The sequence below is a fragment of the Ovis aries genome, chromosome 10 (genome assembly GCF_016772045.2).
Source record: "Ovis aries strain OAR_USU_Benz2616 breed Rambouillet chromosome 10, ARS-UI_Ramb_v3.0, whole genome shotgun sequence".
In the NCBI taxonomy this organism is placed as follows: Eukaryota; Metazoa; Chordata; class Mammalia; order Artiodactyla; family Bovidae; genus Ovis; species Ovis aries.
Window position 1 is genome coordinate 47,166,659 of NC_056063.1, and position 25,331 is coordinate 47,191,989.

The following is a 25,331-nucleotide window of genomic DNA, read 5'->3' on the forward strand; positions in this document are numbered from 1 at the left end:
GCGAGGAAAAGCCGAGACCCAGAAGTGGCGAGCAGAAAGAGAGACCATCTACTTTTCTACTACCGTTAGATTGCATGTCTTAATATTCCATTTCATCCGCGAAGACTCGTAATTTTTTCCAAAACCTTCTAAGCAATCGCCTGCCAACTTAAAGAGGAGCCAGAGCGCTCCGAGCTCTCCTTCAAGGGATTTAGGATGTATCTTGGCTTGTGTGGTTTTTGCTTTTTTTTTTTTAATTTTGGCAAGAGATATAAATGAAAACACATCCCCTGACTTCATGATTATTAAGAAATTATTTTGAGGAAAATCCACATGAAGCAAAGCGTATGTTTTCTGTATCTGATTATTTTATCTGTCGACTCAACTATTTATTTGTTTAAAGGTAGTGAAAATTCCAGGAGAGTTTTCAACTTGTGGGGGAAAAGTCAGTCTGAAATAGCTTAAGAATCATGGAATGCTCTGTATTCAATTCTTTATTTCCTAATAGATTTTGAAAAGAAAGAAATGCTTGCTACAGAAATGTGGATGGTTCAGGATAACTTCACTTTCGCCCCAAAGGTCAGAAATGCCAATCATATGAAGAGAATTCGAAGAGATCAGACACCCGTGAAGATTTAGAAAGTGGGGGAGGCGGGGAAGAATGCACTACTTTTTCTTACCTAAAACTCTATAAGTAATTAACCCGTCTTGCGTAGACGCCAACCATCTTCTCGTCCTTTAAGACCTAAGGCTAGCTGCTAATGTGTTATTTGAATAAATATATATATGTGTGTACGTATATATATACGCGTACACACATATACTATATATGCACATATATTTGAAGACTATCATTGTATTTTGGGAAAGTTCTTCTCAATTTGAAGAAATATGTTTTGTAAATAATGAACAAAAACAAAGCTTACTAGTTGACTTGTAAAGACAGAAAGGGTAGCTATGCTTAAAAACATTGGGCTGAGTTAGGGTTACTCTCTTCCTCTTTGCCTTCCTCTTTGCTTTTCTTCCCTTTTCTAACTTGTTGCATGGAAGTGCTATTTATTCAAAAATTTTGGCCAATCTCTGATTTGAGCACAAGTGAAGTCTGTTCTCTGTTTATATCACTAGGAATCTTAAATAATTAGGCTTTAAACCTGTCTGCACATGTTCATTAACTTCACAAGATAGAAACAATGCTTTAGCATATGACAGATTTCAAAAATAAACTATTAGCATCGGATTCACAGTTTAGTATTGAAATTATTATCACATTTCTTTTTATCTTTTTAATTCTTTAAACTTTTTGAAGTCTACTGTCAAAATGTGTAGGAAATATTTATAGAGAAATAGGGCACTATTGACTAATTTGTCTAAGTTTATACTAAACTTTTGGGGATAAAGCAGTTATATCAGGAGGCTTTCCTGGGTCATAAGAATTCAAAAAAAATTGATGGTTGCTAAAAAGTAGATTAACTTCTATAAGATAGCTAAAGTGTATACAGTTGTTTTGCCTAGTTAGCCACTGTAGTTTGATATATTCAGAAATTATATCAATTTTCACTCATCTGACTTTAGTTAAAAGTAGGGATTGGACATACATCACATAAATCAGAAAACTTCTTTAAGTGTTTAAGTGTTAATACCTTTTTTTAAAAAAAAAATTCCAAAAGACTATGTTAATCAGTAGAGGTGAGGAAGAAGATATTAAGTCCTGAGAAACTAATTTTATTTTGGAATTGCATGCACAACTTAAATAAACTTGCTATAGTTTTTAAAATCCTAAACTAGTTTCTTCATTTTAAATTCTAGTCCTGCAAATGGAAAAAAAAAATTGAAATTAAATGCCCCAAATCTGCTCTAAGTATTCTCATTTCTCACATTTCCTTAAACTGTCACTCACTCAATACCTGCCACTCTCAGAAGCCAAGGACAGGGAGTAATGATAGCTGACCATGCCATAATCCCACCCAACATCAAAGCAAAGTCCAAATTTTCTGCAGGAAAACCTGTGTCTCCCAGCACGTGCTCCATTCAGAGGCAAGGCTTGGGGAGCTGGCCCGGACCTGAGTGGGAGCTTCCTCCCCCTCACCCTCATCTCAGGTCTCTGAAGTGGTTTTGGTTTTGTTTTTGTTTTTTAGGAACTACCACTTACCCCTTTGATCAAACAATAGTATTAGAAAAGGCACATAATGCAAATTAAAATATTGAGGAAAGAAAACCCTAGAAAAAATTCAAAGTTTTTCCTTTCCTGGTTTTTTTTTTTTTTTTTTGAGACATACTACCGATGATTAAGGCAAACGTTATTTCGTAACAGCAGATAAATCAACTGCACAGATTTCAAATTCCTACTCTTCTTATCACATTTTTAGGTTTTCAAGCTTTTGTCTTGTTTGTTTATTGTTTTCCATCTCTGGTTGGTTCAAGTCCTCTCCTTCCATCTCCTCCTCTTCAACCTTCTTCACTCGATTTGCATAAGCAAAACTCAAAGTACTGTAACTGATATTAGAAAATTCTCCCTGTGTGTTGTGAAGACGTATTGTGCTGAAATCAATAAGACTGTTTAAAATTCAAAGACCTGCAAATCGTTCTGTTTGTCCTTTGATAGGGCCTGTGCTGATTAAAATGCTACCAAGAAAGCTTAATTGCTGCACTAATTAAGAAGTCTTTAATTTCTTTCCTAGGATATCGTTTGAAGCCGAGCTTGTACCAGTTCAGGGAAGGTATTTTCTTCCCTCCCTCTGCCCCCTCCTGGCCCCTCCCTTCCCCTTCCCCCTCCTTCCGTGGCCCCGACGATATCCCTGTGAATGGAAACTAATAGAGAGAGTGGTCTCAGGGCTCACCATCTATTACTTAACAAAAATCGGCACAGAAGACAGAGTCCACTGCAGTAGGAAATGCAGTTTTGAGAAGAGCTGTAAGGTTGCAGGAGACAGTGAGGAAATACAGAGTAGCTGCTGCAGCAAAAGTCCCGGTGAATACCTGGGTGACAACAGGCACTTTAGCCTGAAGATGAGGGCATCCTATTTGGTTAAAAGGGACAGTGACAAGGAAATGCTTCTGTTGAAACAGGGAAACATAAAAATGTACTCTCAAACCTGTGGTTTAAAAACGAAGAATAAATCTGTAGAAAGGTGGACTTAGAGTTGGGATTTGGTGAGTATCATTTTATTTTCTAAGTATAAAAACAGGAATTCTATGGGGATTCATTTTTGACCCTTTTTATAACCCTGGGAGGCAGAGCACTGTATTACATCCATTCCATCTTTATCTATTGACCTATTTTATTCACTGATTTCTCAAGTGGGGAAACTGACTAAATGATTTCACAAAGCTTTCTCTGTAATCAATAGTCATTTTTAAGGTTTATTCATGCTGCATTATAATTCTGGTAAATGACTGCAAAGTAGAAGATTGTAAGATAGATACAAATATTGACAAAGCCAGGGTAAGTCATGTCTTTAAATCTTTAGGGCTTCAATATAGCAATTGATACAGTTAGACTGAAAATGGGGATTTCATGGAAGATAAAAATACTAAAATGATCGAGTAACTCTTAAAGGCAATACATATCTGAATGTTTCTTGAACATCTCAAAATTTCCTGAAAGCTTTAAGTATTCTCTTTTTACACATCACTAAATGAAACAGAAACAATTTAGGAATATGCAGAAAGGGGAACAAGAAAAGGCTCCCTGAAATTTTATTCTTTTATTTTTTTCCCCAAGTTCAATTAGAAGCATGCACAGAAAAATACAGATGTATATTTCAGATAGATACTGAATTCCTTTCAGTGACAGGACAAGGAGATAACATGCTTAATAGATTCAAAGGGAGACTTACCATTCCAAGCACGACGTCACTCTAATTATGTTTACTCTAATTGAAAGCAAGGTTTTTTGGAATCTGAAATTACTTTCAGAATTTTTTTTTAAATAATGCAAGTGGATCAAATGTTGATCACAAGCATTTCAATCTTTCAAAATGTATTGGAAAATTAAATGAAAAGTGGAGTTTGGTACAAACAATGCCCCAGGGCAAAAAACAACTAACACTAGATTTTCCAGTCCAGCCATAACACAAATCAATTTGAGCACACTTCTATGGCCAGACTGCCAGATTGTTATGACTGCTAATTCACTCAATCAAAGAGTGCATTAGCACACCCGGCACAAATAGCTTTAACAATAGGGTGCACTGCTGAACAATTCTAAGATATAGCACAACGGAGAAGTAAAAAGTAAGATCATTTTTACATCTGCATATGTACTAATGGACCTCTTCCTCAATAGGAAAAAAAAAATACAAACTTCAGGCAGAGGTTTATAAAACAGCTCTCCAAGTTTGGCAAATCTAGAAAGATAACAGGGTACCAGTAGTTGACTGACTTTGTTAAACATTTCTCAGGAGAGTCCAAAATTGATGTTTACCCTTCAGTAGTAAATCATCGAAGATGGAGAAATTATGCCAAGTAACTCTCTCAAGCCTTTTTAACTCAGTCACAGGGCCTCACCATCAGCTCAGCAGATAAACCTTGACTACCTTAAGCAAAGACTTCTCTACTTTTACGCTTCCTGTCTCTGCTCTCCCCACTTGGGTTTCCAACTTCTGATTTAGAGCCTCACTTCTACAATCTCCCTCTTTTCCAGTTCCTACCTTTCCTCAAACAAGGAATAAGGCTTTTATCTCAAGGATACATTCTCTGATCAGATGCAGAGAGCTTGGTGATAAATTACCTAAAGGACAGAAGGTGGAAAGCTGAACACACTATAACTTGAAGCGCTCAAACTTTGTATTACAAACTTCCATTCTTAATAAAGAAGTGGTTAAAATTATTATAAATAACTCACACTTGTTTTTCAGCATGGAAATGCATGGGCCATATGTATGCTTACTGAATACATAAAGTAATTACCCAGTCATATTCACATTTACCTGGATGTCAGAACCAAATGGCACAATTTGACATCACTGTTTCCTCCCTCAATCTTCTATCCTCAGCCCCTTTTCTCCTGGTTCAGAATGAAGGGGACATGTGGCCAAAAATACTTTGCTGACTATGAAGCATATTGTAAGAAATCTCTAAACTCAAGTTGAGGGAGAGAAGGAGAATAGTTAGAGGAGCAAAGAGGAGAACAGTTACAAAGAAGAAAATCATTGTGGACTGGTTTTCCTTATTCCACACTGCATCATTCTTATGACAGGTAGGCAGCTCTGCATAATAATTTAGTTATGCTCACCCATCACTACTTCCAGCACTAAGCATCTAATTCCATCTGTGGTCTGTGGATTGGTATTAAAAGTTGTACAGGCAAATATTTAATAGTAGTAATAATTAAGTGAGATCATTTTAGAGTTGGATTGTAAAAGGAAGCCACAACAAAAACAGTATAAATTGAGATTAATTCCCTTCATTTCTTAAGTCAGGCCATGATAAGGATGGCACACTGTACTGAAGGTCAAAAAGTCAGGCAGATATTTAAATCCCTGGTTTTCTAGGAAACATTGGACCTTCAATTGCACCTTTTCATATATGGCATTTTCTAATTGTCATATTCCTTTCTCTTTAAAAAGCCAAAAAGTCATTTTTCTCTAAAGAAGTTCAGTATTGGGACTCACTTGACATACTTGGACAATAGTTGTACATAGTTGGGAATGGAGGTGGAAAGAAGTCATGTAGTGTAAATCCATGTTTAATTTAAAACATAAATTATAGTATAATTTGCAATGTTAGGAGAAATGTATTAAGCTTGATTATAAAAGTTTATATTGATTCACTGTCTGCTTTCCTGAGGTTGTTTGCACTTATTATCATGGTCTTTTTTCTTTCTCTTTGCTTTATTAAATAAAAGAAGAGGTCATTGTCCATCCAGCAAACAACCTATAAAAATTGTTCTATTTGAAGTCAGAAATTTCAAGGGTTGTTAAAAAAGAATAAACTGTTTATTTATTTATTGCCCTTCAGAACAAAGAGGTTTTTTTTTTAAGTTGAAAGAATAACAATTGCCACCTTCCAGCTCAAGATCTTGTATGTCAAGTTTCAGCCCAGAGCAAATTTTTACAACAAGTTATAAACCCCCTGTAACAGAGGGTTTATTATAATGGAAGTGCTGACACAACCTTAACTATAGCGTTGTAAACGGCTATGCTATAATATCCATTAAGCAGAAAGAAAAATAAGCTGGCTGATCAATAATTTATACAAAGAGTACCAACTGCAGACATAATAACTGTAATGTTTGCAAAGCAATCTCTCTGCTCTCCAGGCCTAACAGTAAACGCAAACTAGCAACGCTGTTAATTTCCAACTCCTACAGATAAGAATACAAACAAATTACTTAAAATTATATTTTGCTCAACATTTAGCATGCCTCGATGGGATAAAATAAAATTTAATTATGATGCAACTTGTGCCGGATGCAAAGCTGTTTTGTTTCCCAGCACATTTTATTATGAAAGGACATTCATTTGGAACATCAATTATGGGGAAATAGTATGTTTCAGTGAGTTGACTTGGGTCAGGCAGGCTCTTCTAAGAGTTATTCAGACATGGAAACAGATTGACACTGTTTAACTTCAAAGAAAGTTACAGGGTTTTACAGAGCCACAACCTGAAATACAATCCTGCCAGCTCTGATCCGAGTCAACTGTCAGTAAAAACACACCTTGTTGTTAGAGTTCATGGGAGAAAAAGACATTGGTTTAGAAAATGTGGCCATCATTAGCAACCAGTGAATCCTGAAGTGCTCAATTAATGGCAAGCCTCCTTTGCGTAGAAGTGAGATGAGTCATTTCTACCTAAAAATTGTAGACCGTAAGATGTGAGCATTATCTGCTTTTCTGGAAAATTCTGAAAAATAGAATTTGGTGGATATCCGTATTTGTTACCGCTTTGTGTTTTGTAGTGTTTGTGTAGATGTGTCATTTTGATAATTCTGTTTCTGTTGATGGCTTTTAAAGCAAGAAAAGAGGATTTGAGAAGAGTTGAAGCAGGGAATGGAATTGAAAGATCCCAAAGTACCCACGATGTACCTACTCAAGGCTGAACCGGACTGTACATTTCTGAGGTTCACATATCCATCAGTCTTTTTGTCTGTTCATTTCCTGGGGGTGTATGGAACCCAGTAGAACGAAGAGACTTTGCTATCAAAGTTGTAAAATGGTATATTACCCTGTGAGCAATTGCACTTGGAAAGGAACCAGTAATTTATATGAGAAGTGTTTAAGATTGCCTGCTCACTCAGTGATCCATGCCAGGTCAGTTCCAGTAATGCCAGAAAACAAAAGGAGGTGCACATCCCTGGGAAAGAGACACCTTATACGCCTTAAGAGCTCGTGAAGGGAAGCACTCAAATGCCATTTTCTCAAATGAACTGGTCATTACCATTTAAAATCCTGAGGGCTGTGAGACTGGGGAAGAGGGAAAGAATTTTTCTTTTGATTTAACAGGGCTCTAAAGTCCTAGTTTTAAGGGGAAGGTGTTTTGTTGTTACTGTCTCAGCCCTGTGCTTTAGCAAAGGTTAAATCCTGACACAGAAGTGCATTTTCGAACAGCAGAATGGAAAAGGATGAACACAACTGCTCTGAGAATGTGCCTAGCCATTGGAAAAATATACCAATTAACTTATTTACAAAACCAAAATAAACTCAGAAGCACAGAAAACAAATTATGGTTAACATAGGAGGTGGGAAGTGACAGAGGGGGAGAGATAAATTAGGAGTCTGGGGTCAAAATATACATGCTACATACATAAAATAGTAAACCACAAGGGCTTTCTGTAGAGTACAGTGAATTACACTCAATGTCTTGTAATAACCTATAATGGAAAATAATCTGGAAAATGTATGTATATATATATGTGCATGTATAATCGCATCACTTTGCTGTACCCTTAAAACTAACACATATTGTAAATGAACTCTACTTCAATTATAAATAAAACATTCTTTCAGCTTCAGTGTTCAGTCGTGTCCAACTGTTTGTGACCCCATGGACTGCAGCACGCCAGGCCTCCCTGTCCATCATCATCTCCTGGAGTTTGCTCAGACTCATGTCCATTGAGTCGGTGAAGCCATCCAACCACCTCATCCTCTGTCGTCCCCTTCTCTTCCTGCCTTCAATCTTTCCCAGCATCAGGGTCTTTTCTAATGAGCCAATTATTTACATCAGGTGGCCAAAGTATTAGAGTTTCAGCTTCAGCATCAGTCCTTCCAATGAATATTCAGGGCTGATTTCCTTTAAGACTGACTGGATTGATCTCAATGAAGTCCAAGGAACTCTCAAGAGTCTTTTCCAATACCACAATTCAAAAGCATCAATTCTTTGGCACTCAGCTTCCTTTATGGTCCAACTCTCACATCCATACACAACTACTGGAAAAACCACAGCTTTGACTATATGGACGTTTGTCAGCAAAGTAATGTCTCTGCTTTTTAATATGCGGTCTAGGTTTGTCAAAGCTTTTCTTCCAAGGAGCAAGCATCTTTTAATTTCATGGCTACAGTCACCATCTGCAGTGATTTTGGAACCTAAGAAAATAAAGTCTGTCACTATTTCCATTGTTTCCCCATCTATTTGCCATGAAGTGATGGGACTGGATGCCATGATCTCCTTTTTTTGAATGTTGAGTTTTAATACTTCAATTATAAGTAAAATAAAATATTCTTATACTTCAATAAAGACTAAATAAAATTAGGAAATTAACTATTAAAAATTACCAGTACAGAGAGTAATACATGCTCTGCTAATAATATCTATGCCAGGTTCTGAGTTGTTATTATTAATTTTTTGTTTGACTTGGTTATCTCATATCAACCCCCGTCTCCACCAGTTTACTGGAGAGGACTGTGGCACACTGGAAGGGTGCTGTATAAAAACTAGTTTCTGGGAATTCTTCACAGGCCTCCTTATTCTGGTGTAACATAATCAAAGTACGGACTCTTGAGTGTGCTGACATTGAGGGAGAGGGTTGCATCACTGCCATCCTCAGTCTCAAGCTTTCCCCATATGTTATAAAAGCATTTTAGTTTTTGAACCAGAGTTCAGTTCATTCACATGCCCAGCTTAACCCCACTTGAGTGTTTATAGAAGGAATTAGGAAAACAACCATTTCCTATATAAGTCAGAATTTATAATTCATTGATTTGCTCAGGACTCAGCACATCCAGGAACCTTTGCAGATAATAACTATCACTGTGCATTCTGATGGGTAAGGCAATTATACTAGGCTTTTACACTTGTTGATATGTTTCTCTTCAGGTGGTCTCAAGTCATTCCCATTCCTTTCAGATAGAGAATATAATGCTTAGCCCTTGCTGGGTGCTCAATAAAAGTCAGCTGGGTAATTAAAACTGCTTCTACATTATGCCACTCGTTTCCTTTGTCCCCAGATTGTGTAAACTGCTCATTCCCCAAATCCTATATCATTTAATTCAGACCAGGATATTGAAGACTCACAAAATTTAGTTATGCTCATTTCTGTTCTATATGCCACCAAGTTAGAAAAATTCTTGAGGCAAAAATCTAGAGATGCTAATAAATTGGGTTTCATAGAGCTGGGAAAGATAATCTTAGTCCTATAAGAAAGGTTTGCATCTGAGCCCCATAAAGAACATCTTATTTTTTTAGTCATTCAGGAGTCATTGAGGAGTCTTCCTCAAGACTGAAAATATAAACGAAAATATACTCTAAAGGGGGCTTCTCTGGTGGCTCAAATGATAAAGAATCTGCCTGCAATGCAGAAGACCTGGGTTTGATTTATGGGTCAGGAAGATCTCCTGGAGAAGAGAATGGCAACCCACTCCAGTATTCTTGCCTTGAATATCCCATGGACAGAGGAACCTAGCAGGATATAGTTCATGGGGTCACAAAGAGACACGACTGACTGACTAACATTTTCTTTTTTCTTTATACTCTGAAGCACTGCTACAGGTGATGAGAAAAAGTACGTTCGTGTGTGAAACTCTGCTTCCCAAATGTGAGTAAGCACAGAGTGTAAGCAATTATTTGTATAGTTCTTTTTTTTTTTTAACACTGCCATCACTTCAATATTCTTAACAAAACTCACTTAGTTTTTAATATAGGTCACTGAGGGTGTAAGAAGAAAAAGATATTCATGCTGATCAGAATTTCATATTATTATCTCAGTTGCATCTTTTGACTACAACATCATTGAAATTTTGTGTTAGGGGAGTCTGCAAATCCTTGGATTACAGAATTCATCACATCATTTCCTCTTCCAATGACCATGGTTTCCTCTTCTAGAAACCATCACACCTGGTTCTCTGTTTTTCCCCTCAGAGCTCAGAGGCAACCTCAGAACATTCCCAGTATGGGCAGCCTCTCACCCACAGCCCGTTGTACTCATCTGTGATCTTGCAAAAGAGGAAACTGACAATTAGCAAAATATAAGAGCTTCCCTTTATAATCGCAGGAATTGAGGCTTAAGACAGGTATAAGATTCAAATCCTCATTGTTTTTCCCCCCAGCTATCCTTGAAGGAGACTATTGTGATGTAAGTAGAGGAAAAAGTTTTTTTTTCATTTCATGTATAAGGGAACTGAGACAATAATTGACCTTTGGATCTAGACCAGTGCGTCTCTATCTATTTCTATCACCTGTATAATGCATTTCTATAAGGTCTAATAGAGCCATGAAATGTGTTCTCAGTGGATGCTTAGATGGATGTGCTTATGCACTACAGTGCATCATGATTAGAAGGGAGACTTCTAAAAAGGAATTGGAGAAATGCTGTTGTTTTAGGAACAAGATTTTAGGATCTTGAGAAATACTTAACCAGTACATGATATTAGAAAGTTAGTCAAACTGCAAAAGCCCTGGGGTTCCTTGTTTTTTGTGACTACCCCTGGTTTCCTCAGGTTAGACATGGCAGCGTGCATGCCTACTCAGTTGCTAACTTGTGTCTGTCTGACTTTGCAACCCCATAAACTGTAGCCCGCCAGGCTCTTCTGTCCATGGACTTTCCCAGGCAAGAATACTGGAATGGGTTGCCATCTCCTTCTCCATGGGATCTTCGCAGCCCAGGGATCAAACCCATGTCTCCTGCACTGGCAGGTGGGTTCTTTACCACTGAGCCACCTGGAAAGCCCCAGAATATGGCAGCATCCACCAATGAAAGTTGCTTGTTGAAGTGCTATGCAGAATCAGGCATTAAACTGGCAGTTGATCTTGTAAATACATTACTTTTCTGTAGTATCTTACCAGACTTGGTTTGCTTTTCCACAGAGGACTAGACAGCCTCTTTCTCCTATCCTGTTTTTAAATCCTGATTTTAGAAAGGTCACTCTGCTTTTCCAAAAGATGATTCAAGGATCTCTCACAAGCAATTCCCAACAGAGCAATACCATGCCCTCCTGCTGCCCCATTTAAATTGTCTAAACTGCACGCCTTTTTCATTTACTCTCCCTTTAGAGTGAAGCTGCAAAGCTGAGAAGACTTGAATGGCCTTATATCTTCAAAGAAGTGCCTTGAGCTCTGGAATGCCACAGAGTGGGAGAAACCACCGAACACCAGGAAATGTCAACAATGTGACAGGAACGCCTGGGCAGGTGATTAGGGCCTTACTTTAGGTATTTTCTAGAACAAGACTGCCAACAAAGTCGAATAAGAAATGGGTCTTTTTCCAACAGAAACTAACTGATTTTGAAACACATTGATAACAGTGTGTGCATAAATTTAAGGACATACTTTCCAGGCAATTCTTTATTATACTTTGATGTTAAGTGATTTGATTGATAAATTAATAACTATTACTGAAGAAGAATTAAAATTTACAAAAATGTGAATTTCAGTCCTAATGTCAATAGAAAGCTCTGGACTTTGACCATATAAATCATTAAAAAAGACATAAGATCAAACTAATTTTAATAGCTAAAGCTCATTTACATTTATTTGTGGTCTATTTCAAGCTTATCTTAAAGGAGAACTAAAGTGTTCCCAAACACTATATGCCAAGAGTAGCATTTAGAAGTTTAGTTACTTCTGAGCACAGAATAATAATTATAATTGATAAACTTCATTGTAAATATAGTAGGTATTTAACAATGCATTCAGTAACTAAACAAAAGCATTTTATATGCAAATATAAAGAAATAAACTCCTGTCTTCAATGTTGGTTTTAATCTTAATATTTAGAAATAATCATCATCAGTTTCTTGATAACTTTTCTTAATCAGAATGTCCTCATAAATCTAACTACTACTTGTTGAATATCCAAAAGAAGCCTCCAATCAGAAACAGTCAAAAGCAAATATACAAAGCGATGTTTATACATACTGGATTTATGTGTGCTGATTTGATCATAAACCATAAGTCAAAATCAACAACAAACAATGCTGTATTTAAAGTCCTCTAACTATGAACTGTACTTAGCCCTGTTCAGTTTTACTTTAAAAAGTAAATACTTTCATATTTTCTATGAAAAGATACTTATATTTTTATAGTGTGATAATCTCTTATTACAATATGATCAATAAAGTGTCTTTTCATAGTTATTTAGACACACAAAAACAGTTTCAAGGAATTTCTTTACAACACCCATGCACACATGCCTATTTTCAGAATTTTCAAAATAGCAATTACTTCCTTAGATTTATAGTCTATAACCCATAGTAGTTTTGGTATCCAAAGCTGAAATACTTTTTGTTTCTATGTAAGTGATTTTAATCTAAAAAGCACTTAATAATCATAACAACACAGCAAAAGTTTGTTTCATAAACACTTTATTATCAGCCTTTGTTTTCTGATACAATGCTTTAAAAATACCCTCTGTTGTATAAAGGACATTGTTGCAAAAAGGCAGTTCAAAACTTGTCCTTCCCTTCCTTTCATTGATCTGTTGCCTCTTAGGTAATATGAACAGCTGTCTCCAGCTCACCCACAGGCAAGCTGAACATAATAATAAGGTTTTGTTACTGGCCTGTATCTATGAATGATTATACAGTGGGTGCCAATTCTTTTCCATTAAAGATAAGGTAACAAAGATACCATAGAGAAGTAAGCTGGTTAACAAAAACAAGGGAGTGCTTTCTGACTTTAAGATTTAGTTATTTCTCAGTAACCACAGAGTGTCTCTTGCAGTTGGGTTTCCAATAAGGTGAAGGTGCCCTCTGTAGGAGACTCCCAGTAAATGCTTTTTTTTTTTTATATTTGCTTGACAGTGTACAAGCTTTCCCTCCCATTTTCCAGTTTATAAACAAACACAGTATCTGTGCTAACAAGTATGAGCTCTTTATAAATCTTAGAGGGAAATGAGTATAAAGCCTGCAATCGGCTATGCAAATCTAATGCCTTTCCAAAATGAGAGAAATCAGACACTAAAAAAGTTGTACAACATATTGGTGTTGGCTATTTACTGACATCATGATATGTAATAGAGTGGATGCTATAAATTCAGAGGAGTTGCTGAAAGCAGGAAGACAGAAGGTCTTTTTGGCATAGTTGAGTGAACACTGGATCTAAACAGAAGAATCCACATGCGGAAAGACACATTCGCCACCTAATAAATACACCTCCCCAAAAGGTCTTCTTATCTTCCCTTCTTATAAAGGTTACCATAATGCAGATTCATTATCAGTCCCACTGGGCAGCATATAGCTCAGTAAGAAATTGCTTTTGTTAGCATGCTCCTAGAAAGAGATTAGCTGTTTCACCAGATCTCTTGGGGCTCTTTGAAATTTTGGGAATTCTCTCTGTAATTTAAAATGGAAGTTAAAGCCAATGTGAATAGACTAGGGAAAAACCTCACAAATTAAACCTCTCCATCTGGAAGTTTCTTCATTACTCATTGCAAAAGTACAGGCTGAATCACTTTTGGTCCAGGTAGGAGAAAGTTTATCAGCTATGATGCAATCACTTCATGGGAAATAGATGGGAAACAGTGGAAACAGTGTCAGACTTTATTTTTGGGGGGCTCCAAAATCACTGCAGATTGTGACTGCAGCCATGAAATTAAAAGGCGCTTACTGCTTGGAAGAAAACTTATGACCGACCTTGATAGCATATTCAAAAGAAGAGACATTACTTTGCCAACTAAGGTCCATCTAGTCAAGGCTATGGTTTTTCCAGTAGTCATTTATGGATGTGAGAGTTGGACTGTGAAGAAGGCTGAGCACCGAAGAATTGATGCTTTTGAACTGTGGTGTTGGAGAAGACTCTTGAGAGTCCCTTGGACTGCAAGGAGATCCAACCAGTCCGTTCTGAAGGAGATCAGCCCTGGGATTTCTTTGGAAGGAATGATGCTAAAGCTGAAACTCCAGTACTTTGGCCACCTCATGCAAAGAGTTGACTCATTGGAAAAGACCCTGATGCTGGGAGGGATTGGGGGCAGGAGAAGAAGGGGACGACCAAGGATGAGATGCCTGGATGGCATCATTGACTTGATGGACATGAATCTGAGTGAACTCCGGGAGTTGGTGATGGACAGGGAGGCCTGACGTGCTGCAATTCATGGGGTCGCAAAGAGTCGGACGCGACTGAGCAACTGAACTGAACTGAACTGAATGCTTTAACAATTATGCATTTCATTTGCAAAGAAAAAGCCTAAAATTTAAATTCAGAGCAACAATTTGGATTTAATTTTTAGTTTTTATTCACTTTGCATATGGCTTAAAGTTTATTTATTGATCTATTTATACTTTTCTGGACTATGACTTTAGCCCCTGTGGAATGTGTGTAGGAGAGGCTGGTATCACCTGTATTACAAATTAGAGGATGAACGGGTAGGGAATATCTGCTTCCTTTTACCTACCCGATTGCATTTGTCCTTAAGTATCAGATCAAGCATCCCCTTCTCTGAGGATCTGTGTTCCATAGATCCTGGGTCCATACCTCAACTGACTGGCACTGGTTCCGTACATCAACTTAAGCAATAACACTTATGGAGAGATTACTATAGCCTGGCACTCTGGTAAACATTTTATATAAATTATTTAATCCTTGCAGTACATGAGACTGGTAGGCAATTACTATTATCCCAAAGAATACATAAGGACACTGAGGTTTGAGAGGTTGAATTACTTGTCCAGTCTACCCCAGGAACTGCTTTCTCTCCTACTACGATACACTTTCTTCTGAATCTCACTTATTTTCCCACCTGACTGTCTTTCACACGCTCAACTTACTTGCATCTCCGGCTTCCTAATACAACTGTCTGATGAGTCCCCAGCCAGGACTCTCACAGCAATCTGCTGTCCCTCTGGATGATCGAGCGTTGCTAAAGATGCTCCCACAGCTATGCAGATTGGTATCCTTAATTACTCATGACTCTTAGATGCCAGCTTTCAATTTAAGCTAGTTTATCCAGAAAGGGTACTAAGTAAGCTCACATCATGTTAATAGGAGGTCAGGGCTCCAGTTGGTCTCAGAGATGAATAGAGCCAGAGAAGAAAATCCCACCTCATAGCATGTCTGATCACTAAGGACACATTTTTTCTAGATGCCTTCCTCGGTATCTCAGTTTGGCTTCTTCCACATAGCTGAACTCATGGTGCCTAGTGGCTACCATACCCAGTGCCTCTGATCCACTACCAGAGGATGGACTGAATTTGTCTTTCTTGATCCCTAAGGTCAGAAATCCAAGACAGGACTCTGATTGGATCTCCCTGGAGAAGTTATATTCTGGATGAAACAACTTGTCAAGGGCAGTATTAGATAGTGGTTAAGAATGTAGCGATTCATGGAGTTGCAAAGAGACGGACATGACTGAGCAACTGAACTGAACTGAAGTGAACTGAAGAATGTATTGGGTATAAAATTACACAGCTAGAATTCAAAACCCAGTCTGTGTGTGACCCAGGACCAGTTTACATCGTGTGCTTCAATTTTCTTATCTAAACAAAAGGAGATAATAATTGTACCTACTTCATTGCATTTTTATGATAATTAAATAAGTTGGTGACTGCACACATGAAATTAAAAGACGCTTACTCCTTGGAAGAAAAGTTATGACCAACCTAGATAGCATATTCAAAAGCAGAGACATTACTTTGCCGACTAAGGTCCGTCTAGTCAAGGCTATGGTTTTTCCAGTGGTCATGTATGGATGTGAGAGTTGGACTGTGAAGAAGGCTGAGCACCGAAGAATTGATGCTTTTGAACTGTGAAGTTGGAGAAGACTCTTGAGAGTCCCTTGGACTGCAAGGAGATCCAACCAGTCCATTCTAAAGGAGATCAGCCCTGGGATTTCTTTGGAAGGAATGATGCTAAAGCTGAAACTCCAGTACCTTGGCCACCTCATGCAAAGAGTTGACTCATTGGAAAAGACCCTGATGCTGGGAGGGATTGGGGGCAGGAGGAGAAGGGGACGACAGAGGATGAGATGCCTGGATGGCATCACTGACTCGATGGACATGAATCTGAGTGAACTCTGGGAGTTGGTGATGGACAGGGAGGCCTAGTGTGCTGCGATTCATGGGGTTGCAAAGAGTGGGACACAACTGAGCAACTGAACTGAACTGAACTGAAATAAGTTAGCTTATAAAAAACTTTGACTATAGGGCCTGTTGTTTAGTGGCTAAACAATAGTGACTCTTTATGACCCCACGGACTGCAGCACACTAGGCTTCCCTGTCCTTCACTATCTCCTGGAGCTTGCTCAAACTCATGTCCATTGAGTCTGTGATGCCATCCAACCATCTCATCCTCTGTTGTCCCCTTCTCCTTCTGCCCCCAATCTTTCCCAGCATCAGGGTTTTTTTCCAATGAGTCAGCTCTTCCCATCAGGTAACCAAAGTATCAGAGCTTCAGTTTTAGTATCAGTCCTTCCAATGAATATTCAGGGTTGATGCCCTTTTGGATTGCCTGGTTTGGTCTCATTGCTGTCCAAGGCCCTCTCAAGGGTCTTCCCCAGAACCACTCCATAAGTAATATTCGAGAGCATTAATGTATTAGTTACCGTTGATTGTTCAGTTCTTGAGGTTGAGAAAAATATCTACTCACAGTTGACTCACTGTAGCCAAATAGGATGAGTAATTTAAAAGTATTGAAGCTCCCTCATTTGAGGGATATGTTGAATGTGGGGGGTGGATATTTTTCTAGAAGGGGGACATTTTCCTAGAAGAAAGGCTGAGAAGTGCTAGACAGACAAATTATCAGATGCCAGCTATTCAATTATGAAAAATATATCATCTCCTGTACCAATGAAAGGCCATCAACAATCCTTTTTTGTGCCCTTGATCAACTCCATCTCGTCTTTCCTTCAGTGATAATTCTAAAACTTCTAATGCTAAACCTTACTCCTTATGTTGTCGTTTTAGTTGCTAAATCATGTCCAGCTTTTTTGTGATGCTATGGACAATAGCCCACCAGGCTTCTCTGTCCATGGGATTTTCCAGGCAAGAATAATGGAATGGGTTGCCATGCTCTCCTCCAGGGGATCTTTCTGGTCCAAGATTAGAACTGTGTCTCCTGCACTGGCAGGCAGGTTCTTTACCACTGAGCCATCGTGGAAGCCTTATTGCTCATGTACTCAATCTATATTCTCTAGTGATAGTCCTTTCTGTGTAACAGGAAATTCATGATTGTCAACTCTTCCCCTTTTCTTGCTTGGGTGCAGCTAGAGCCCTCTGCTGACTCCCTTTTCCAATATTGCCCTTCATCCATCTACAGCATTTTCTGATCCATACTGAAACTTCAATAGATCTTCCAGATAAATTTGGTCATGCAGTCCATAGACTTAAAACTCTTGAATGACATTTCTTGCCTTTCAAAACAAAGTCCAAGGTGGTACTGAGCCTGACCTAGAAACCTTCTTTTCCTCTCCTGTTTTGTATTTGAATATTCTCATGTGTGATTTTTATTTTAGAAAGTCTAAAGTACTGAATTTGTAAATTAAATCATGCTATTCCTATGGTTAAAAATACTTCCATTGCTTCTTATTAGACTTTGAATAGCACTCTGTTCTCTCTTGATAGTATTTTTCATAACTTTTAATTTTTAAAAAGTTTTAAAGATTGTTAACTTCTTTATTGTGTAACTGTATCTACTAGTAATAAATTCTTTTCTCACATATCTATTTTATACCTTACTCTGTTCTCTAGTGGAGTGATTACAATAGAAGGTATACAATATTCATTGAATGATAAATAGCCTACTATAAATAATATGTATATTCTGTGTTATTTCATATATCTTGTTTTTGTTTATGAATACTTCTTCCAGAATATATTTGCTTAGCTAACTCTCTCTCTCCCTTCAGGAAAACTCTCCAAGAAAGATTCTGTAAACCTGCAAACAAGCAAATTATCTCACATCTATGCGGTTGCATTTTACTTTATATCCTTTTCTATATCTCTATTTTATTATTTATTATTAAAATTATTATTTATTATTCTTTGTGTGTCTGTCTTCATTAATGACAAGGAATGGGTCTCAATCATATTCTAATCATCTCTTAACATGATGCTTAGCATATAACAATCCTCAAATTGAAATTTGCTTTATGATACAGATTAATTTCTACCTGAATGACAAATCTTGAATGAATAAAATATTAGATAAATAATCTAAATAGTTGTATTCTACCTCTTCTCTGATAACTTTCTTAATAATTTGAGCCTAAATGCTTTTCTTATCATTTATTTTGTATACTATTCAGTTACTAATTCAATGACTTGTGAAATATACTAACACCATTACCTTCAACTACTATTTTCACCTTGGAGAGTTTAGATTTTTAATGGATTTTATCTCATTTTTTCACCCCATCAGCTAGAGAATAGATGTAGCTGATGGGGTGAAAAAATAATAAATAAAATGGAAAATGCACACATGCATATAACAACCATGTGTTCATTTGATTCAATCTCGATAAATTCAAAGTACGTATAAATTTAGAGACATTTAGAATAGCTGGCCTACTATTATAGTTAACTTTTCTTCATGACAATAAAACCCAGAACTTTGTGACTCAAAAAAACTCACAATTTCATTTATTTTTGTGTTTTCATGGGACTGCTGGGATGGTATTTTGGTCTGGGTCAACTCAGCTGGGTTGTATGGTCTACAGCAATTTCTTAATATGTCTGGTGATGAGCAAATTAGCTGAGCAATGATTTTCCCAGGCAGTTGTCTTAGCTGTGAGTATTGTACAGGTTAACTGATGGACATATGCAAAACCTTCTCTAGGTAGGACTGAATTCTGTCTCTCAGATTCACATGTTGAAGTCTCAACACCCAGTGTGACAGTATCTGGAGACAGAACATCTAGGAGGTAATTAAGATTAAGTGAGTCATTAGGGTGTGGTCTTAGCCTGATAGGATTGGTCACCTTATAAGAGGAAGAGGGAGAGAGAGGAAAGGCTATGTGAGGACACAGCAAGTGTAGACACCAGGAAGGAAGGTCTCCCTAGACGCGATTCTTCTGGCACCTTGAACTTGGACTTCTCAGCCTCCAGAACTGTAAGAAACAAATTTCTGTTGTTTAAGCCACCCAGTGTGTGATATTTTATTACGGCAATCTGAGCAGACTAAGACGCTAGGTATATACCTAGGAGCAGACTTGCATGCTTGTAGGGTGTACACATTTTCAAATTATTAGGTAGTGTCAGGCTGTTTTCCAAGTAATTATATCAATTTACATTCCAAAAGTTGTTCTACATCTGTCATAATACCTGATAATATGAAACTTTTCAAATTTTGGCAGCCAGGTAGATATGAAACGGTGAATAACTGCAGTTTTAATTTACATTTCCATTTCACTAAGATTGAGATTTTTCTCATTTATTAGCTGGGCTCTTGGACTTTCTTCTTCTGTCAAGTGTCTGCTCTTTTGTCCATTAAGAATGGTACCATTTATGGTTTTCTTTTTGATGTATATAATTTATATATTCTGAATGCTAATCCTTTGGCAGTTATATGTATTGAAAACTTATTTCCCTCAGTCTATGACTTGTATTTTCTTTGGGACAGTTTTTAATGAACAGACATTCTTCATTTTAGTGTTGTCAAATTTATGTCCTTTTTCTTTACAGATTTCTCTTTTTGTGTCTTGCATATGAGATTTTTGCTATGCCAAGAGCACAAAATTGTTCTCGATTTTTCTAAAAGTTTATTTTATACATTTAAGCCTTTTTAGTACAGTGGAAACAGATAAGTTTCACGGCAGAGATAAAGAGGTGAGGAGAGATTGGCAAAGGGTATTGCTACTGGCATCTAGTGAATTGAGGTCAGAGATGCTCTCAAAATACTACCATGAACAGATTACCTTCTCACAGCAAACTATTATCCAAGCCAAATATCATTAGTGCTGAGACTGAGATATCCTTAGAGTAATGGTGTCTATAACTCAACTTTAGTCATTATTCTTTTTTAAAACATTTTATTTATTTGTATTTTGGGCTGTACTGGGTCTTCATTGCTGCACGTGGGTTTTCTCTGGTTGTGGTGAGAGGCGCTACTCTCTAGCTGTGCTGCATAAGCCTCTCATTGCAGTGGTTTCTCTTTTGCGGAGCAGAGGCTCTAGGACATGGGGGCTTCAGTAGTTGCAGGACGTGAGCTCAGTGGCTGTGGCATGTGGGCTTAGTTGCTCCAATATGTGGGATCCTCTAGGACCAGGGATCTGACCAGCGCTCCCTGCATTGCAAGGTGGACTCTTTACTGGACCACTAAGGAAGCCCCTAAATAGTATTCTTGAATATTTTATGTGTGCTTAAAAAGGAAATATACAACTGTGAGCATAATTGGTTTCTGTGCTCTATGTACCTTGTTAATTTTGTGGTTCAGTTTTCATAATCTTACTGATGTTTTGACTATATGATTTATTATTAAGAAAATTGTACTGAAATCTCCCATTTTCTGGATTAGTCTAGTTCTTATAGTTCTGTGATGTCTTGCTTTAAACACTTTGAGGTCTGTTGTTAGCTGATATAAGATGAGAATTCTATCTTTCTGGTGATTTGTAATGCTTATTATTTTCTCTGCTAATACATATTTCCTCAAGTTTATTTTGTCTAATGGATCTTAATAAACACATCTTATCTTTAAAATTTGTTTAGTATTCATCAGTGATAATATTTATAATCCATTTATTTTATCTTTTCAGGACTGTTATGTTTTAGTGTGTCTCTGTAGACACAATGGAGCTGCTGACTTTGTCCCTTTCTTCCTTCCTATTTTTCTCTTCCTTTCTCTCTCTTTCTTTCTGTTACCAATTAATATGGTTTTTAATTGCAATAAAATACATATACCATAAAATTTATCATTCTAACTATTTTTCAGTGCATACCCAGTGGCTCACTGGTAAAGAATCCTCCTAGCAATGCAAGAGAGGCAGGGGACACAGGTTTGACCCCTGAGTCAGGAAGATCCTCTGGTGGAGGAGATGGCAATCCACTCCAGCATTACTACCTGGAAAATCCCATGGACAGAGGATCCTGGTTGTGTACAGTCATAGGGTGGCAAAGAGTTACACAAGACTGAGCACACATATGCACACATGCACACACAGTCACTTTAAGTATATATACATTTTCATACGTCAGATCTCTAGAACTTTTTCATCTTGCAAGACTGAAACAGTTCTCCATTTCCCCTTTCCCCAACCTCTGGTAACCTACATTGCCCTTTGTTTCTTCAGATACCTCATCTAGGTCTAATCATTTGGTGTTTGTCTTTTTGTGAATGGCTTATTCCACTTAGCAGAATGTCTTCAAGATTCATCCATGTTGTAGTACATGACAGGACTTATTTCTTTTTTGAGGGTGAATAACATTTTATTGTATGTATACTCCACATTTTCTTTTTTTCTGAGAGAATGTATTTATTATTATTTTAAATAAAAATTTTCCCAAAGTCTTTGTTATGTACTTCAGTACAAATAGCACTTCAATATGGAGGGGGATGCTAAATAGTTTCAAACAGATGGAAATGAAACATATTTGGAAAATGTAAGTTCAAATTTTGTAACAGACACCATTCCCTATATGTGATAGCCAAGTCATGCTTAATAATCTTCATTTAAGTCTTGATCAATTATTGTTTTAATTTTTATTGGTGTATAATTGCTTTTCAATATTGTGTTAGTTTTTGCCATAAAGCAAAGTAAATCAGCCATATGTAAACATACATCCCTCCCTCTCAGACTTCCCTCCCATCCTACTCTCATCCCACCTCTTTTAATTTTTATTCGTGTATAATTGCTTCTCAATATTGTGTTAGTTTTTGCCATAAAGCAAAGTAAATCAGCCATCTAGCTGAGCTCCCTGTGCTATACAGCAGATTCCCACTCAGTTCAGTTCAGTTGCTCAGTTGTGTCCCACTCTTTGCGACCCCATGAATCACAGCACGCCGGGCCTCCCTGTCCATCACCAACTCCCAGAGTTCACTCAGACTCATGTCCATCGAGTCAGTGATGCCATCTCATAGCTATCTCATCCTCTGTCGTCCCCTTCCCCTCCTGCCCCCAATCCCTCCCAGTATCAGAGTCTTTTCCAATGAGTCAACTCTTCACATGAGATGGCCAAAGTACTGGAGTTTCAGCTTTAGCATCATTCCCTCCAAAGAAATCCCAGGGCTGATCTCCTTCAGAATGGACTGGTTGGATCTCCTTGTAGTCCAAGGGACTCTCAAGAGTCTTCTCCAACACCACAGTTCAAAAGCATCAATTCTTCGGTGCTCAGCCTTCTTCACAGTCCAACTCTCACATCCATACATGACCACTGGAAAAACCATAGCCTTGACTAGACGGACCTTAGTCAGCAAAGTAATGTCTCTGCTTTTGAATATGCTATCAAGGTTGGTCATAACTTTTCTTCCAAGGAGTAAACGTCTTTTAATTTCAGATTCCCACTAGCTATTCATATATATGTCAATGCTGCTCTCGCAATTCATCCCACCCTCCCTTTACCTCTCTTTGTCTGCTTGACCAATGAATTTTTCTAGTACTTTTCAAAACTTAAAAAGATTTATTTAAAGACAATTAAGTTTGTCTTAAGAAATGACAATTGCCTGCAATTGTACTAGTCTTTGGCAAAAACAAAAGAAAACATAATAATAATATAGGAAACCAGAAACAACATATGTGATATTTTAATGCAGATGTTTCTTCATTCCCTTTTAAAGAAAAACTCTTGAAAAATTTCCCCCAGGTAGGGGGAGGTCAGAAGTATTTTTGAGAATCTGAGTGGTTCCCTTCTTCTTTGCACAGCCATAGGCCCTAGGACACATTCTCCTAGCCCTCACTAGGCTGGGCTGGGCGCTTGGCTGCTCCTTATGCTGAGACTCCAAAACCCCGTTTGATTACTTTCTTGTGCAAAGATTGCTTTCTTTGCAATTGTGTCATCTAGAGAAACAAAATGTTGCTTTCACTCTAATGAGAGGTAGGAATGTTACCTGCTTACATGTAAACTTAGTTTGGCTACTCTGCTTATTTTGCTTTTACTTGAGAATGCTATAAACCTTTTTCCTTGTAGTCTTACCTGGGAACAATTTCTCTCATTAGACAGATTCATAGTCAACATGACACCATTGAAAGGATAGCTCAATTCCTATCTCCAAACTCTCATCAGCCCTTAAGCTTCAGAACAGCTCCGCTTCTATTCCCATCGAGCCCATGTCATATGATGTTACGAACAGTCAGAATTGGACTGTACCTGGGCTTTTATATTTTCTTTATTCATTTATACATTGATGGACATTTATATTGCTTCCACCTCTTAGTTATATTCAACAATGTTGCAGTGAACATGGATGTGCAAATATCTCTTCAAGATCCCACTTTCAATACTTCTGGATGTATGCCAACAACTGAGATTCCTGGATCACATGGTTTGTTGTTGTTCAATCACATAGTCTTGTCTGACTCTTTGTGACCCTATGGACTGCAGTGTGCCTGGAGTCCCTGTCCTTCACTGTCTCTGGGAGTTTGCTCAAATTCATATCCATTGAGTCAGTGATGTTATCTAATTATCTTGTCTCTGTAACCCTCTTTCTTTTTGCCTTCAACTTTTCCCAACATCAGGGTCTTACATGGTTTACCTATTTTTAATTTTTTTGAGGAAATTTAGCATTGTTTCCCACAGTGGTTGTATCATTTTAACATTCACACCAGTAGTGCATAAGAGTTCTGATTTTGTACTTTCTACCAGTACTTATTCCCCACCCCCATTGTTTTAGTTAGTAACTCTTCTATAACGTGATTTTGATATACATCTGATATGCATCAATGTATATCAAGGGAATTTGATATACATTTCCCTGATATTTAGTGATGCTGAACATCATTTCATATACTTGTTTGCCATTTGTGTATCTTCTTAGGAATGTGTCTTTTAAGAATTAATTTTCTTTCTTTATTTATTTAGTTATTTTTGGCTATGATAGATCTTCATTGCTGTGCCCAGGCTTTCTCTAGATGTGGTGAGCCTGGGCTTCTCTTTGCTGTGATATGCAGGCTTTTCATTGAAGTGGCTTCTCTTGTTGTGGGGTACAGGCTATAGGCATGCAGGCTTCTGTAACTGCGATCCATGCGCTTTGTTGTTCTGTGGCATGTGAGATCTTCCCAGACCAGGGACTGAACTGGTGTCTGCTGTACTGCAAGATGAACTTGTAATCACTGGAGCACCAGGGAAGCCCTGGAGTTTATCTTTCTTTCTGTTGAGCTGTAGGATTTCTTTATATATTCTGACTTGCAATATATATGTTTCACAATTTTTTTTCCCATTTTGTCATTTATTTTTACTCTATCCCTTCCTCTGCTATGCAGAAACTTTTAAGTTTGATATAGTTCCAATTTTCTATTTTTTGTTATTGTTGCTGTTATTGTTGCTGTTGTGGTTATAATGTCATATCTAAGAAATCATTGCCAAATCCTGAAACTTTTGCCCTGTGTTTTCTTCTTTTGTAATTTCACAGTTTTAGGTCTCCCATTAAAGTCTAATTCCTTTTGAGGAGTTGACATTTATTTTAAATCCAGGAAGGTATGCTTTGTCTTTTAAATAAGTCATTCAGTCCAATTACATGTACTGAAATCACTAATATTTTGATATTTATATCTATCATCTTACTTTGTGGTTTTATTTGTACCACCTTAAAAAAAATTTTTTGTACTTTCTTCTCTTGCCTTTTAATTTCTGTTTATGGCTTACTTGAATCAAACAGCACTGTGATGGCTGCCAAATAGTGCTCATCTATTTCCATTATTCCTCCTATATTTACAAGTTGTCATTCCATTGTAAAAAGGAGCTTTTTCTTCTTCCCAAAGTACTTGTTACTCTATTTAAATTATTGTAATCCATTTATTATTCTTTGTTTTCATGTTACAATAGGCCCATTTTGACATGCTGCTATCATTCTTTGGAAGTTCCGTTATTTTTGCAAATCTGCTTCCATCTTGTGCTTTTCAT

The 25,331-nt window shown here is 37.4% G+C and overlaps 1 long non-coding RNA gene across 3 annotated transcripts; it reads left to right on the forward strand.

Moving 5' to 3' along the window:
- Positions 1 to 2: 2 nt before the first annotated feature.
- On the forward strand, positions 3 to 18,319 carry LOC114116623 (uncharacterized). 3 transcript variants are annotated; one of them, XR_009595272.1, is made up of 3 exons: positions 3 to 9,949; positions 10,927 to 11,046; positions 11,404 to 18,319. It is a non-coding gene; the product is annotated as an uncharacterized LOC114116623 (long non-coding RNA). The 3 variants fall into 3 exon arrangements; XR_009595273.1 differs by lacking the exon at positions 3 to 9,949 and having other exon boundaries at positions 9,986 to 11,046; positions 11,404 to 11,540; positions 18,188 to 18,319; XR_009595271.1 differs by having other exon boundaries at positions 3 to 11,046.
- The last annotated feature ends 7,012 nt before the right edge of the window (positions 18,320 to 25,331 follow it).